This window comes from Cetorhinus maximus, chromosome 12 (assembly GCF_964194155.1).
Source record: "Cetorhinus maximus chromosome 12, sCetMax3.hap1.1, whole genome shotgun sequence".
NCBI lineage: Eukaryota > Metazoa > Chordata > Chondrichthyes > Lamniformes > Cetorhinidae > Cetorhinus > Cetorhinus maximus.
Window position 1 is genome coordinate 80,654,090 of NC_135890.1, and position 16,024 is coordinate 80,670,113.

General features: G+C 41.2%; 1 protein-coding gene and 9 non-coding genes across 10 annotated transcripts in view; all 10 read left to right on the forward strand.

Annotated features, from left to right (window-relative positions):
* Positions 1-16,024, forward strand: part of LOC144687635 (synergin gamma-like) — a 450,053-nt gene that overhangs the window by 255,836 nt on the left and 178,193 nt on the right. The window lies entirely within an intron of this gene.
* On the forward strand, positions 1,113-1,219 carry LOC144688138 (U6 spliceosomal RNA). Its single transcript, XR_013578345.1, has one exon. It is a non-coding gene; the product is annotated as a U6 spliceosomal RNA (small nuclear RNA).
* LOC144688065 (U6 spliceosomal RNA) lies at positions 2,873-2,979 on the forward strand. The gene has a single exon (XR_013578274.1). It is a non-coding gene; the product is annotated as a U6 spliceosomal RNA (small nuclear RNA).
* Positions 4,636-4,742, forward strand: LOC144688097 (U6 spliceosomal RNA). Its single transcript, XR_013578306.1, has one exon. It is a non-coding gene; the product is annotated as a U6 spliceosomal RNA (small nuclear RNA).
* LOC144688142 (U6 spliceosomal RNA) lies at positions 6,398-6,504 on the forward strand. The gene has a single exon (XR_013578348.1). It is a non-coding gene; the product is annotated as a U6 spliceosomal RNA (small nuclear RNA).
* On the forward strand, positions 8,163-8,269 carry LOC144688066 (U6 spliceosomal RNA). Its single transcript, XR_013578275.1, has one exon. It is a non-coding gene; the product is annotated as a U6 spliceosomal RNA (small nuclear RNA).
* On the forward strand, positions 9,926-10,032 carry LOC144688090 (U6 spliceosomal RNA). The gene has a single exon (XR_013578299.1). It is a non-coding gene; the product is annotated as a U6 spliceosomal RNA (small nuclear RNA).
* LOC144688098 (U6 spliceosomal RNA) lies at positions 11,689-11,795 on the forward strand. The gene has a single exon (XR_013578307.1). It is a non-coding gene; the product is annotated as a U6 spliceosomal RNA (small nuclear RNA).
* On the forward strand, positions 13,449-13,555 carry LOC144688067 (U6 spliceosomal RNA). The gene has a single exon (XR_013578276.1). It is a non-coding gene; the product is annotated as a U6 spliceosomal RNA (small nuclear RNA).
* Positions 15,212-15,318, forward strand: LOC144688181 (U6 spliceosomal RNA). Its single transcript, XR_013578374.1, has one exon. It is a non-coding gene; the product is annotated as a U6 spliceosomal RNA (small nuclear RNA).

A 16,024-nucleotide genomic window follows, 5' to 3' on the forward strand; every position in this document is an offset into this window, starting at 1 on the left:
TAGAAACCGAAGATACTGGAAAATCTGAACTGGTCTGTCAGAATCTGTGGTGAGTGAAGTCGATTGGAGTTTGCTTCTTCAGAGCAGTTTAACTGAATTGGAAGAGGGGATGAGAGTTTCTCTGTGACAGGTTCAGGGGTACAGTGTGACTGTGAAGTGATCCAGGACATGTGAATTGACTTTGTGAGTTGTGTGTGTGTGGGATTAAATATAGCTGTGCGATTGAATGGTTACTTTCAGTTAAATGCTGGTCGGATACAAATCCAAATTGTAAATTTAGCTCAGATTGTTGTTTAGTACTTTTAAAAGATTTACTTCTTTGAATGATCAAAATGCTTTAAGTCATCTAGTCGACATGATTAATTACAAGGTAAAAGTCCACAGATTAACTGGGACTATTGTCCCAGATGTATTGAAAAGATTATTGGATGAGCAATGTGCTTCAATACTGGTTGATTATGCGGATCATGTCTCCAGCTAAGTAACAAAGTGTGTATCAATCTCTTGTTTTCATGTGTGAGGGCTGTTGTTGAGCTTTTCGCTTTCTATAGGGCTGCGTTCCCTTTCGTGAAGCTGTTGCTATATTTCAGAAAGTCAGTTCTGCTGGCAGCTATGAGATGACCGACATGCAGAATTCTTTGCAGATTCTTGCACCCATGTGCACGCCTCTTGAGTAGGGCAGCAGCTTTGATGACTGACATTGGAAAAGACATAGTTGGTAAACGACAAGGTGGTTTCAGCCAAGAGCACTCGTGTGCTAAGTACCCTGGAAATGTTTGACGGGATCCCTTGATGGCCTGTCTGGCTGCATCCTGATGCTGGATGGATTGACTTCACCAACATGTTCGAAGAGGGAGCTGTGAGGTGGGTAAAGTAGGCGACCAGAATACTTTGCATGGACATGTGCTTTCCTGTCAGTGTGTATGTTTGGAAGGCCCAACATGTAAAAGTCCCATTGTGGTGGTAGCACAATTTGTTTGATGTATTATTGTGTAGCAGAACGTTAATGTACCGTTGAAAAAAAAACTTAACCAGAGGAAATGAAGTCAGTGTAACCAAAAAGCATGTTGAATATTGGGCATTAAGAAGGCGCTGATACTCAGCCGTGATTCGTGCTCGCTTCGGCAGCACATACACTAAAATTGGAACGATACAGAGAAGATTAGCATGGCCCATGCGCAAGGATGACACGCAAATTCGAGAAGCGTTCCATATTTTACACTTTCAAAACATCTCACCTTTTGCAGCACATCCACAATTTACCCTGTTTCAAAAACCATCATCACACAATCCAACATCTTTATTCAGCTCCTCCTTTACCTGATTCAGTTCAACCTTTTCATTCCACAGATTTGTCGAACGTCCAGATTTCTCACTTTGAAATCGGGTACTTGAGATATTTAAAACATTAATTATTTGATACTTATTGAATGACAAAAGAGCAAAATATCACAGATGCTGCAAATCTAGAACCAAAACACAAAAGGCTGATAAAACTCAGCAAAGACAAGTCGGCGTGTCGGGAATTCGGTGGGAGAGAAAAGCTCCTGGACAACAAGGCTGTGGAGCAAATCCCCAGCAGAGCGTTGTGCTGGGAACAGCACATTCAAATGGATTGACTCAAGTTCAGGAAAGGGTGTAATGTTTGCCGGAATAGCGAAAATGGGTGTTCATAATGTGCTGGAAGATGTGGAATAAGATTTGGAGAATGGAAGTTGCGTTTTAATCCAAGAAAATAATAAAAGAATAGGAGTTTAAGTGAAATAGAAACCGAAAATACTGGAAAATCTGAACTGGTCTGTCAGAATCTGTGGTGAGAGAAGTCGATTGGAGTTTGCTTCTTCAGAGCAGTTTAACTGAATTGGAAGTGGAGATGAGAGTTTCTCTGTGACAGGTTCAGGGGTACAGTGTGCCTGTGAAGTGATCCAGGAAATGTGAATTGACTTTGTGAGTTGTGTGTGTGTGGGATTATATATAGCTGTTCGACTGAATGGGTACTTTCTGTTAAATGCTGGTCGGATACATTTCCAAAATGTAACTTTAGCTCAGATTTTGTTTAGTACTTTTAAAAGATTTACTTCTTTGAATGATCAAAATGCTTAAAGTCATCTAGTCGACATGATTAATTACAAGGTAAAAGTCCACCGATTAACTGGGACTACTGTCCCAGATGCATTGAAATGTTCATTGGATGAGCAATTTGCTTCAATACTGGTTGATTATGCGGATCATGTCTCCAGCTAAGTAACAAAGTGTGTATCAATCTCTTGTTTTCATGTGTGAGGGCTGTTGTTGAGCTTTTAGCTTTCTATAGGGCTGCGTTCCCTTTCGTGAAGCTGTTGCTATATTTCAGAAAGTCAGTTCTGCTAGCAGCTATGAGATGACCGACATGCAGAATTCTTTGCTGATTCTTGCACCCATGTGCACGCCTCTTGAGTAGGGCAGCAGCTTTGATGACTGACATTGGAAAAGACATAGTTGGTAAACGACAAGGTGGTTTCAGCCAAGAGCACCCGTGTGCTAAGTACCCTGGAAATGTTTGACGGGATCCCTTGATGGCCTGTCTGGCTGCATCCTGATGCTGGATGGATTGACTTCACCAACATGTTCGAAGAGGGAGCTGTGAGGTGGGTAAAGTAGGCGAGCAGAATGTTTTGCATGGACATGTGCTTTCCTGTCAGTTTGTATGTTTCTAAGGCCCAACATGTAAAAGTCCCATTGTGGTGGTAGCACAATTTGTTTGATGTATTATTGTGTAGCAGACCGTTAATGTACCGTTGAAAAAACTTAACCAGATGAAATGAAGTTAGTGTAACCAAAAAGCATGTTGAATATTGAGCATTAATAAGGCGCTGATACTCAGCGGTGATTCGTGCTCGCTTCGGCAGCACATACACTAAAATTGGAACGATACAGAGAAGATTAGCATGGCCCCTGCGCAAGGATGACACGCAAATTCGTGAAGCGTTCCATATTTTACACTTTCAAAACATTTCACCTTTTGCAGAACATTCACAATTTACCCTGTTTCAAAAACCATCATCACACAATCCAACATCTTTATTCAGCTCCTCCTTTACCTGATTCAATTCAACCTTTTCATTCCACAGATTTATCGAACGTCCAACTTTCTCACTTTGAAATCGGTTACTTGAGATATTTAAAACATTAATTATTTGATACTTATTGATTGACAAAACAGCAAAATATCACAGATGCTGCAAATCTAGAATCAAAACACAAAAGGCTGATAAAACTCAGCAAAGACAAGTCGGCGTGTCGGGAATTCGGTGGGAGAGAAAAGCTCCTGGACAACAACGCCGTGGAGCTAATCCCCAGCAGAGCGTTGTGCTTCGAACAGCACATTCAAATGGATTGACTCCAGTTCAGGAAAGGGTGTAATGTTTGCTGGGAAAGCGAAAATGGGTGTTCATAATGTGCTGGAAGATGTGGAATAAGATTTGGAGAATGGGAGTTGCGTTTGAATCCAAGAAAATAATAAAAGAATAGGAGTTTAACTGAAATAGAAACCGAAGATACTGGAAAATCTGAACTGGTCTGTCAGAATCTGTGGTGAGTGAAGTCGATTGGAGTTTGCTTCTTCAGAGCAGTTTAACTGAATTGGAAGAGGGGATGAGAGTTTCTCTGTGACAGGTTCAGGGGTACAGTGTGACTGTGAAGTGATCCAGGACATGTGAATTGACTTTGTGAGTTGTGTGTGTGTGGGATTAAATATAGCTGTGCGATTGAATGCTTACTTTCAGTTAAATGCTGGTCGGATACAAATCCAAATTGTAAATTTAGCTCAGATTGTTGTTTAGTACTTTTAAAAGATTTACTTCTTTGAATGATCAAAATGCTTTAAGTCATCTAGTCGACATGATTAATTACAAGGTAAAAGTCCACAGATTAACTGGGACTATTGTCCCAGATGTATTGAAAAGATTATTGGATGAGCAATGTGCTTCAATACTGGTTGATTATGCGGATCATGTCTCCAGCTAAGTAACAAAGTGTGTATCAATCTCTTGTTTTCATGTGTGAGGGCTGTTGTTGAGCTTTTCGCTTTCTATAGGGCTGCGTTCCCTTTCGTGAAGCTGTTGCTATATTTCAGAAAGTCAGTTCTGCTGGCAGCTATGAGATGACCGACATGCAGAATTCTTTGCAGATTCTTGCACCCATGTGCACGCCTCTTGAGTAGGGCAGCATCTTTGATGACTGACATTGGAAAAGACATAGTTGGTAAACGACAAGGTGGTTTCAGCCAAGAGCACTCGTGTGCTAAGTACCCTGGAAATGTTTGACGGGATCCCTTGATGGCCTGTCTGGCTGCATCCTGATGCTGGATGGATTGACTTCACCAACATGTTCGAAGAGGGAGCTGTGAGGTGGGTAAAGTAGGCGACCAGAATACTTTGCATGGACATGTGCTTTCCTGTCAGTGTGTATGTTTGGAAGGCCCAACATGTAAAAGTCCCATTGTGGTGGTAGCACAATTTGTTTGATGTATTATTGTGTAGCAGAACGTTAATGTACCGTTGAAAAAAATCTTAACCAGAGGAAATGAAGTTAGTGTAACCAAAAAGCATGTTGAATATTGAGCATTAATAAGGCGCTGATACTCAGCAGTGATTCGTGCTCGCTTCGGCAGCACATACACTAAAATTGGAACGATACAGAGAAGATTAGCATGGCCCCTGCGCAAGGATGACACGCAAATTCGTGAAGCGTTCCTAATTTTACATTTTCAAAACATTTCACCTTTTGCAGCACATCCACAATTTACCCTGTTTCAAAAACCATCATCACACAATCCAACATCTTTATTCAGCTCCTCCTTTACCTGATTCAGTTCAACCTTTTCATTCCACAGATTTGTCGAACGTCCAGATTTCTCACTTTGAAATCGGGTACTTGAGATATTTAAAACATTAATTATTTGCTACTTATTGAATGACAAAAGAGCAAAATATCACAGATGCTGCAAATCTGGATCCAAAACACAAAAGGCTGATAAAACTCAGCAAAGACAAGTCGGCGTGTCGGGAATTCGGTGGGAGAGAAAAGCTCCTGGACAACAACGCTGTGGACCAAATCTCCAGCAGAGCGTTGTGCTGGGAACAGCACATTCAAATGGATTGACTCCAGTTCAGGAAAGGGTGTAATGTTTGCCGGAATAGCGAAAATGGGTGTTCATAATGTGCTGGAAGATGTGGAATAAGATTTGGAGAATGGGAGTTGCGTTTGAATCCAAGAAAATAATAAAAGAATACGAGTTTAAGTGAAATAGAAACCGAAAATACTGGAAAATCTGAACTGGTCTGTCAGAATCTGTGGTGAGAGAAGTCGATTGGAGTTTGCTTCTTCAGAGCAGTTTCACTGAATTGGAAGTGGAGATGAGAGTTTCTCTGTGACAGGTTCAGGGGTACAGTGTGCCTGTGAAGTGATCCAGGAAATGTGAATTGACTTTGTGAGTTGTTTGTGTGTGGGATTAAATATAGCTGTGCGACTGAATGGCTACTTTCTATTAAATGCTGGTCGGATACAAATCCAAAATGTCACTTTAGCTCAGATTGTTACTTAGTACTTTTAAAAGATTTACTTCTTTGAATGATCAAAATGCTTAAAGTCATCTAGTCGACATGATTAATTACAAGGTAAATGTCCACCGATTAACTGGGACTATTGTCCCAGATGCATTGAAAAGATCATTGGATGAACACTTTGCTTCAATACTGGTTGGTTATGCGGAACATGCCTCCAGCTAAGTAACAAAGTGTGTATCAATCTCTAGTTTTCATGTGTCAGGACTGTTGTTGAGCTTTTCGCTTTCTATAGGGCTGCGTTCCCTTTCGTGAAGCTGTTGCTATATTTCAGAAAGTCAGTTCTGCTGGCAGCTATGAGATGACCGACATGCAGAATTCTTTGCTGATTCTTGCACCCATGTGCACGCTTCTTGAGTGTGGCTGTAGCTTTGATGACTGACATTGGACAAGACATAGTTGGTAAACGACACGGTGGTTTCAGCGAAGAGCACTCGTGTGCTAAGTACCCTGGAAATGTTTGACGGGATCCCTTGATGGCCTGTCCGGCTGCATCCTGATGCTGGATGGATTGACTTCACCAACATGTTCGAAGAGGGAGTTGTGAGGTGGGTAAAGTAGGCGACCAGAATACTTTACATGGACACGTGCTTTCCTGTCAGTGCGTATGTTTGGAAGGCCCAACATGTAAAAGTCCCATTGTGGTGGTAGCACAATTTGTTTGATGTATTATTGTGTAGCAGAACGTTAATGTACCGTTGAAAAAAATCTTACCCAGATGAAATGAAGTCAGTGTCACCAAAAAGCATGTTGAATATTGAGCATTATAAGGCGCTGATACTCAGCGGTGATTCGTGCTCGCTTCGGCAGCACATACACTAAAATTGGAACGATACAGAGAAGATTAGCATGGCCCCTGGGCAAGGATGACACGCAAATTCGTGAAGCGTTCCATATTTTACACTTTCAAAACATTTCACCTTTTGCAGCACATCCACAATTTACCCTGTTTCAAAAACCATCATCACACAATCCATCATCTTTATTCAGCTCCTCCTTTACCTGATTCAATTCAGCCTTTTCATTCCACAGATTTGTCGAACGTCCAAATTTCTCACTTTGAAATCGGGTATTTGAGATATTTAGATCATTAATTATTTGATACTTATTGATTGACAAAGCAGCAAAACATCACAGATGCTGCAAATCTAGAACCAAAACACAAAAGGCTGATAAAACTCAGCAAAGACAAGTCGGCGTTTCGGCAATTTGGTGGGAGAGAAAAGCTCCTGGACAACAACGCTGTGGAGCAAATCACCAGCGGAGCGTTGTCCTGGGAACAGCACATTCAAATGGATTGACTCCAGTTCAGAAAAGGGTGTAATGTATGCCGGAAAAGCGAAAATGGGAGTTCATAATGTGCTGGAAGATGTGGAATAAGATTTGGAGAATGGGAGTTGCGTTTTAATTCAAGAAAATAATAAAAGAATACGAGTTTAACTGATATCGAAACCGGAAATACTGGAAAATCTGAACTGGTCTGTCAGAATCTGTGATGAGAGAAGTCGATTGGAGTTTGCTTCTTCAGAGCAGTTGAACTGAATTAGAAGTGGAGATGAGAATTTCTCTGTGACAGGTTCAGTGGTACAGTGTGCCTGTGAAGTGATCCAGGAAATGTGAATTGACTTTGTGAGTTGTTTGTGTGTGGGATTAAATATAGCTGTGCGACTGAATGGCTACTTTCTATTAAATGCTGGTCGGATACAAATCCAAAATGTCACTTTAGCTCAGATTGTTGCTTAGCACTTTTAAATGATTTACTTCTTTGAATGACCAAAATGCTTAAAGTCATCTAGTCGACATGATTAATTACAAGGTAAATGTCCACCGATTAACTGGGACTATTGTCCCAGATGCATTGAAATGTTCATTGGATGAGCAATTTGCTTCAAGACTGGTTGATTATGCGGATCATGTCTCCAGCGAAGTAACAAAGTGTGTATCAATCTCTTGTTTTCATGTGTCAGGGCTGTTGTTGAGCTTTTAGCTTTCTATAGGGCTGCGTTCCCTTTCGTGAAGCTGTTGCTATTTTTCAGAAAGTCAGTTCTGCTGGCAGCTATGAGATGACCGATATGCAGAATTCTTTGCTGATTCTTGCACCAATGTGCACGCCTCTTGAGTAGGGCTGTAGCTTTGATGACTGACATTGGACAAGACATAGTTGGTAAACGACAAGGTGGTTTCAGCCAAGAGCACTCGTGTGCTAGGTACCCTGGAAATGTTTGACGGGATCCCTTGATGGCCTGTCTGGCTGCATCCTGATGCTGGATGGATTGACTGAGATCACCAGCATGTTCGAAGAGGGAGCTGTGAGTTGGGGAAAGTTGGCGACCAGAATACTTTGCATGGACATGTGCTTTCCTGTCAGTTTGTATGTTTCTAAGGCCCAACATGTAAAAGTCCCATTGTGGTGGTAGCACAATTTGTTTGATGTATTATTGTGTAGCAGACCGTTAATGTACCGTTGAAAAAACTGAACCAGATGAAATGAAGTTAGTGTAACCAAAAAGCATGTTGAATATTGAGCATTAATAAGGCGCTGATACTCAGCGGTGATTCGTGCTCGCTTCGGCAGCACATACACTAAAATTGGAACGATACAGAGAAGATTAGCATGGCCCCTGCGCAAGGATGACACGCAAATTCGTGAAGCGTTCCATATTTTACACTTTCAAAACATTTCACCTTTTGCAGCACATCCACAATTTACCCTGTTTCAAAAACCATCATCACACAATCCAACATCTTTATTCAGCTCCTCCTTTACCTGATTCAATTCAACCTTTTCATTCCACAGATTTATCGAACGTCCAACTTTCTCACTTTGAAATCGGTTACTTGAGATATTTAAAACATTAATTATTTGATACTTATTGATTGACAAAACAGCAAAATATCACAGATGCTGCAAATCTAGAATCAAAACACAAAAGGCTGATAAAACTCAGCAAAGACAAGTCGGCGTGTCGGGAATTCGGTGGGAGAGAAAAGCTCCTGGACAACAACGCCGTGGAGCTAATCCCCAGCAGAGCGTTGTGCTTCGAACAGCACATTCAAATGGATTGACTCCAGTTCAGGAAAGGGTGTAATGTTTGCTGGGAAAGCGAAAATGGGTGTTCATAATGTGCTGGAAGATGTGGAATAAGATTTGGAGAATGGGAGTTGCGTTTGAATCCAAGAAAATAATAAAAGAATAGGAGTTTAACTGAAATAGAAACCGAAGATACTGGAAAATCTGAACTGGTCTGTCAGAATCTGTGGTGAGTGAAGTCGATTGGAGTTTGCTTCTTCAGAGCAGTTTAACTGAATTGGAAGAGGGGCTGAGAGTTTCTCTGTGACAGGTTCAGGGGTACAGTGTGACTGTGAAGTGATCCAGGACATGTGAATTGACTTTGTGAGTTGTGTGTGTGTGGGATTAAATATAGCTGTGCGATTGAATGGTTACTTTCAGTTAAATGCTGGTCGGATACAAATCCAAATTGTAAATTTAGCTCAGATTGTTGTTTAGTACTTTTAAAAGATTTACTTCTTTGAATGATCAAAATGCTTTAAGTCATCTAGTCGACATGATTAATTACAAGGTAAAAGTCCACAGATTAACTGGGACTATTGTCCCAGATGTATTGAAAAGATTATTGGATGAGCAATGTGCTTCAATACTGGTTGATTATGCGGATCATGTCTCCAGCTAAGTAACAAAGTGTGTATCAATCTCTAGTTTTCATGTGTGAGGGCTGTTGTTGAGCTTTTCGCTTTCTATAGGGCTGCGTTCCCTTTCGTGAAGCTGTTGCTATATTTCAGAAAGTCAGTTCTGCTGGCAGCTATGAGATGACCGACATGCAGAATTCTTTGCAGATTCTTGCACCCATGTGCACGCCTCTTGAGTAGGGCAGCAGCTTTGATGACTGACATTGGAAAAGACATAGTTGGTAAACGACAAGGTGGTTTCAGCCAAGAGCACTCGTGTGCTAAGTACCCTGGAAATGTTTGACGGGATCCCTTGATGGCCTGTCTGGCTGCATCCTGATGCTGGATGGATTGACTTCACCAACATGTTCGAAGAGGGAGCTGTGAGGTGGGTAAAGTAGGCGACCAGAATACTTTGCATGGACATGTGCTTTCCTGTCAGTGTGTATGTTTGGAAGGCCCAACATGTAAAAGTCCCATTGTGGTGGTAGCACAATTTGTTTGATGTATTATTGTGTAGCAGAACGTTAATGTACCGTTGAAAAAAATCTTAACCAGAGGAAATGAAGTTAGTGTAACCAAAAAGCATGTTGAATATTGAGCATTAATAAGGCGCTGATACTCAGCAGTGATTCGTGCTCGCTTCGGCAGCACATACACTAAAATTGGAACGATACAGAGAAGATTAGCATGGCCCCTGCGCAAGGATGACACGCAAATTCGTGAAGCGTTCCATATTTTACACTTTCAAAACATTTCACCTTTTGCAGAACATTCACAATTTACCCTGTTTCAAAAACCATCATCACACAATCCAACATCTTTATTCAGCTCCTCCTTTACCTGATTCAATTCAACCTTTTCATTCCACAGATTTATCGAACGTCCAACTTTCTCACTTTGAAATCGGTTACTTGAGATATTTAAAACATTATTTATTTGATACTTATTGATTGACAAAACAGCAAAATATCACAGATGCTGCAAATCTAGAATCAAAACACAAAAGGCTGATAAAACTCAGCAAAGACAAGTCAGCGTGTCGGGAATTCGGTGGGAGAGAAAAGCTCCTGGACAACAACGCCGTGGAGCTAATCCCCAGCAGAGCGTTGTGCTTCGAACAGCGCATTCAAATGGATTGACTCCAGTTCAGGAAAGGGTGTAATGTTTGCTGGGAAAGCGAAAATGGGTGTTCATAATGTGCTGGAAGATGTGGAATAAGATTTGGAGAATGGGAGTTGCGTTTGAATCCAAGAAAATAATAAAAGAATAGGAGTTTAACTGAAATAGAAACCGAAGATACTGGAAAATCTGAACTGGTCTGTCAGAATCTGTGGTGAGTGAAGTCGATTGGAGTTTGCTTCTTCAGAGCAGTTTAACTGAATTGGAAGAGGGGATGAGAGTTTCTCTGTGACAGGTTCAGGGGTACAGTGTGACTGTGAAGTGATCCAGGACATGTGAATTGACTTTGTGAGTTGTGTGTGTGTGGGATTAAATATAGCTGTGCGATTGAATGGTTACTTTCAGTTAAATGCTGGTCGGATACAAATCCAAATTGTAAATTTAGCTCAGATTGTTGTTTAGTACTTTTAAAAGATTTACTTCTTTGAATGATCAAAATGCTTTAAGTCATCTAGTCGACATGATTAATTACAAGGTAAAAGTCCACAGATTAACTGGGACTATTGTCCCAGATGTATTGAAAAGATTATTGGATGAGCAATGTGCTTCAATACTGGTTGATTATGCGGATCATGTCTCCAGCTAAGTAACAAAGTGTGTATCAATCTCTAGTTTTCATGTGTGAGGGCTGTTGTTGAGCTTTTCGCTTTCTATAGGGCTGCGTTCCCTTTCGTGAAGCTGTTGCTATATTTCAGAAAGTCAGTTCTGCTGGCAGCTATGAGATGACCGACATGCAGAATTCTTTGCAGATTCTTGCACCCATGTGCACGCCTCTTGAGTAGGGCAGCAGCTTTGATGACTGACATTGGAAAAGACATAGTTGGTAAACGACAAGGTGGTTTCAGCCAAGAGCACTCGTGTGCTAAGTACCCTGGAAATGTTTGACGGGATCCCTTGATGGCCTGTCTGGCTGCATCCTGATGCTGGATGGATTGACTTCACCAACATGTTCGAAGAGGGAGCTGTGAGGTGGGTAAAGTAGGCGACCAGAATACTTTGCATGGACATGTGCTTTCCTGTCAGTGTGTATGTTTGGAAGGCCCAACATGTAAAAGTCCCATTGTGGTGGTAGCACAATTTGTTTGATGTATTATTGTGTAGCAGAACGTTAATGTACCGTTGAAAAAAATCTTAACCAGAGGAAATGAAGTTAGTGTAACCAAAAAGCATGTTGAATATTGAGCATTAATAAGGCGCTGATACTCAGCAGTGATTCGTGCTCGCTTCGGCAGCACATACACTAAAATTGGAACGATACAGAGAAGATTAGCATGGCCCCTGCGCAAGGATGACACGCAAATTCGTGAAGCGTTCCTAATTTTACATTTTCAAAACATTTCACCTTTTGCAGCACATCCACAATTTACCCTGTTTCAAAAACCATCATCACACAATCCAACATCTTTATTCAGCTCCTCCTTTACCTGATTCAGTTCAACCTTTTCATTCCACAGATTTGTCGAACGTCCAGATTTCTCACTTTGAAATCGGGTACTTGAGATATTTAAAACATTAATTATTTGCTACTTATTGAATGACAAAAGAGCAAAATATCACAGATGCTGCAAATCTGGATCCAAAACACAAAAGGCTGATAAAACTCAGCAAAGACAAGTCGGCGTGTCGGGAATTCGGTGGGAGAGAAACGCTCCTGGACAACAACGCTGTGGACCAAATCTCCAGCAGAGCGTTGTGCTGGGAACAGCACATTCAAATGGATTGACTCCAGTTCAGGAAAGGGTGTAATGTTTGCCGGAATAGCGAAAATGGGTGTTCATAATGTGCTGCAAGATGTGGAATAAGATTTGGAGAATGGGAGTTGCGTTTGAATCCAAGAAAATAATAAAAGAATACGAGTTTAAGTGAAATAGAAACCGAAAATACTGGAAAATCTGAACTGGTCTGTCAGAATCTGTGGTGAGAGAAGTCGATTGGAGTTTGCTTCTTCAGAGCAGTTTCACTGAATTGGAAGTGGAGATGAGAGTTTCTCTGTGACAGGTTCAGGGGTACAGTGTGCCTGTGAAGTGATCCAGGAAATGTGAATTGACTTTGTGAGTTGTTTGTGTGTGGGATTAAATATAGCTGTGCGACTGAATGGCTACTTTCTATTAAATGCTGGTCGGATACAAATCCAAAATGTCACTTTAGCTCAGATTGTTACTTAGTACTTTTAAAAGATTTACTTCTTTGAATGATCAAAATGCTTAAAGTCATCTAGTCGACATGATTAATTACAAGGTAAATGTCCACCGATTAACTGGGACTATTGTCCCAGATGCATTGAAAAGATCATTGGATGATAACTTTGCTTCAATACTGGTTGGTTATGCGGAACATGCCTCCAGCTAAGTAACAAAGTGTGTATCAATCTCTAGTTTTCATGTGTCAGGACTGTTGTTGAGCTTTTCGCTTTCTATAGGGCTGCGTTCCCTTTCGTGAAGCTGTTGCTATATTTCAGAAAGTCAGTTCTGCTGGCAGCTATGAGATGACCGACATGCAGAATTCTTTGCTGATTCTTGCGCCCATGTGCACGCTTCTTGAGTGTGGCTGTAGCTTTGATGACTGACATTGGAAAAGACATAGTTGGTAAACGACACGGTGGTTTCAGCGAAGAGCACTCGTGTGCTAAGTACCCTGGAAATGTTTGACGGGATCCCTTGATGGCCTGTCCGGCTGCATCCTGATGCTGGATGGATTGACTTCACCAACATGTTCGAAGAGGGAGCTGTGAGATGGGGAAAGTAGGCGACCAGAATGCTTTGCATGGACATGTGCTTTCCTGTCAGTGTGTATGTTTGGAAAGCCCAACATGTAAAAGTCCCATTGTGGTGGTAGCACAATTTGTTTGATGTATTATTGTGTAGCAGAACGTTAATGTACCGTTGAAAAAACTTAATCAGATGAAATGAAGTCAGTGTCACCAAAAAGCATGTTGCATATTGAGCATTATAAGGCGCTGATACTCAGCGGTGATTCGTGCTCGCTTCGGCAGCACATACACTAAAATTGGAACGATACAGAGAAGATTAGCATGGCCCCTGCGCAAGGATGACACGCAAATTCGTGAAGCGTTCCATATTTTACACTTTCAAAACATTTCACCTTTTGCAGCACATCCACAATTTACCCTGTTTCAAAAACCATCATCACACAATCCATCATCTTTATTCAGCTCCTCCTTTACCTGATTCAATTCAGCCTTTTCATTCCACAGATTTGTCGAACGTCCAAATTTCTCACTTTGAAATCGGGTATTTGAGATATTTAGATCATTAATTATTTGATACTTATTGATTGACAAAGCAGCAAAACATCACAGATGCTGCAAATCTAGAACCAAAACACAAAAGGCTGATAAAACTCAGCAAAGACAAGTCGGCGTTTCGGCAATTTGGTGGGAGAGAAAAGCTCCTGGACAACAACGCTGTGGAGCAAATCACCAGCGGAGCGTTGTCCTGGGAACAGCACATTCAAATGGATTGACTCCAGTTCAGAAAAGGGTGTAATGTATGCCGGAAAAGCGAAAATGGGAGTTCATAATGTGCTGGAAGATGTGGAATAAGATTTGGAGAATGGGAGTTGCGTTTTAATTCAAGAAAATAATAAAAGAATACGAGTTTAACTGATATCGAAACCGGAAATACTGGAAAATCTGAACTGGTCTGTCAGAATCTGTGATGAGAGAAGTCGATTGGAGTTTGCTTCTTCAGAGCAGTTGAACTGAATTAGAAGTGGAGATGAGAATTTCTCTGTGACAGGTTCAGTGGTACAGTGTGCCTGTGAAGTGATCCAGGAAATGTGAATTGACTTTGTGAGTTGTTTGTGTGTGGGATTAAATATAGCTGTGCGACTGAATGGCTACTTTCTATTAAATGCTGGTCGGATACAAATCCAAAATGTCACTTTAGCTCAGATTGTTGCTTAGCACTTTTAAATGATTTACTTCTTTGAATGACCAAAATGCTTAAAGTCATCTAGTCGACATGATTAATTACAAGGTAAATGTCCACCGATTAACTGGGACTATTGTCCCAGATGCATTGAAATGTTCATTGGATGAGCAATTTGCTTCAAGACTGGTTGATTATGCGGATCATGTCTCCAGCGAAGTAACAAAGTGTGTATCAATCTCTTGTTTTCATGTGTCAGGGCTGTTGTTGAGCTTTTAGCTTTCTATAGGGCTGCGTTCCCTTTCGTGAAGCTGTTGCTATTTTTCAGAAAGTCAGTTCTGCTGGCAGCTATGAGATGACCGATATGCAGAATTCTTTGCTGATTCTTGCACCAATGTGCACGCCTCTTGAGTAGGGCTGTAGCTTTGATGACTGACATTGGAAAAGACATAGTTGGTAAACGACAAGGTGGTTTCAGCCAAGAGCACTCGTGTGCTAAGTACCCTGGAAATGTTTGACGGGATCCCTTGGTGGCCTGTCTGGCTGCATCCTGATGCTGGATGGATTGACTTCACCAACATGTTCGAAGAGGGAGCTGTGAGTTGGGGAAAGCAGGCGACCAGAATGCTTTGCATGGACATGTGCTTTCCTGTCAGTGTGTATATTTGGAAGGCCCAACTTGTAAAAGTCCCATTGCGGTGGTAACACAATTTGTTTGATGTATTATTGTGTAGCAGAACGTCAATGCACCGTTGAAAAAAATCTTAACCAGAGGAAATGAAGTTAGTGTAAGCAAAAAGCATGTTGAATATTGAGCATTAATAAGGCGCTGATACTCAGCGGTGATTCGTGCTCGCTTCGGCAGCACATACACTAAAATTGGAACGATACAGAGAAGATTAGCATGGCCCCTGCGCAAGGATGACACGCAAATTCGTGAAGCGTTCCGTATTTTTGATTTTCAAAACATTTCACCTTTTGCAGAACATCCACAATTTACCCTGTTTCAAAAACCATCATCACAAAATCCAACATCTTTATTCAGCTCCTCCTTTACCTGATTCAATTCAACCTTTTCATTCCACAGATTTGTCGAACTTCCAGATTTCTCACTTTGAAATCGGGTACTTGAGATATTTAAAACATGAATTATTTGATACTTATTGATTGACAAAACAGCAAAATATCACAGATGCTGCAAATTTAGAACCAAAACACAAAAGGCTGATAAAACTCAGCAAAGACAAGTCGGCGTGTCGGGAATTCGGTGGGAGAGAAAAGCTCCTGGACAACAACGCTGTGGAGCAAATCCCCAGCAGAGCGTTGTGCTGGGAACAGCACATTCAAATGGATTGACTCCATTTCAGGAAAGGGTGTAATGTTTGCTGGAAATGCGAAAATGCGAGTTCATAATGTGCTGGAAGATGAGTAATAAGATTTGGAGAATGGGAGTTGCGTTTTAATCCAAGATAATAATAAAAGTATACGAGTTTAACTGAAATAGATGCCGAAAATAATGGAAAATCTCAACTGGTCTGTCAGAATCTGTGGTGAGTGAAGTCGATTCGAGTTTGCTTCTTCAGAGCAGTTTCACTGAATTGGAAGTGGAGATGAGAGTTTCTCTGTGACGGGTTCAGGGGTACAGTGTGCCTGTGAAGTGAT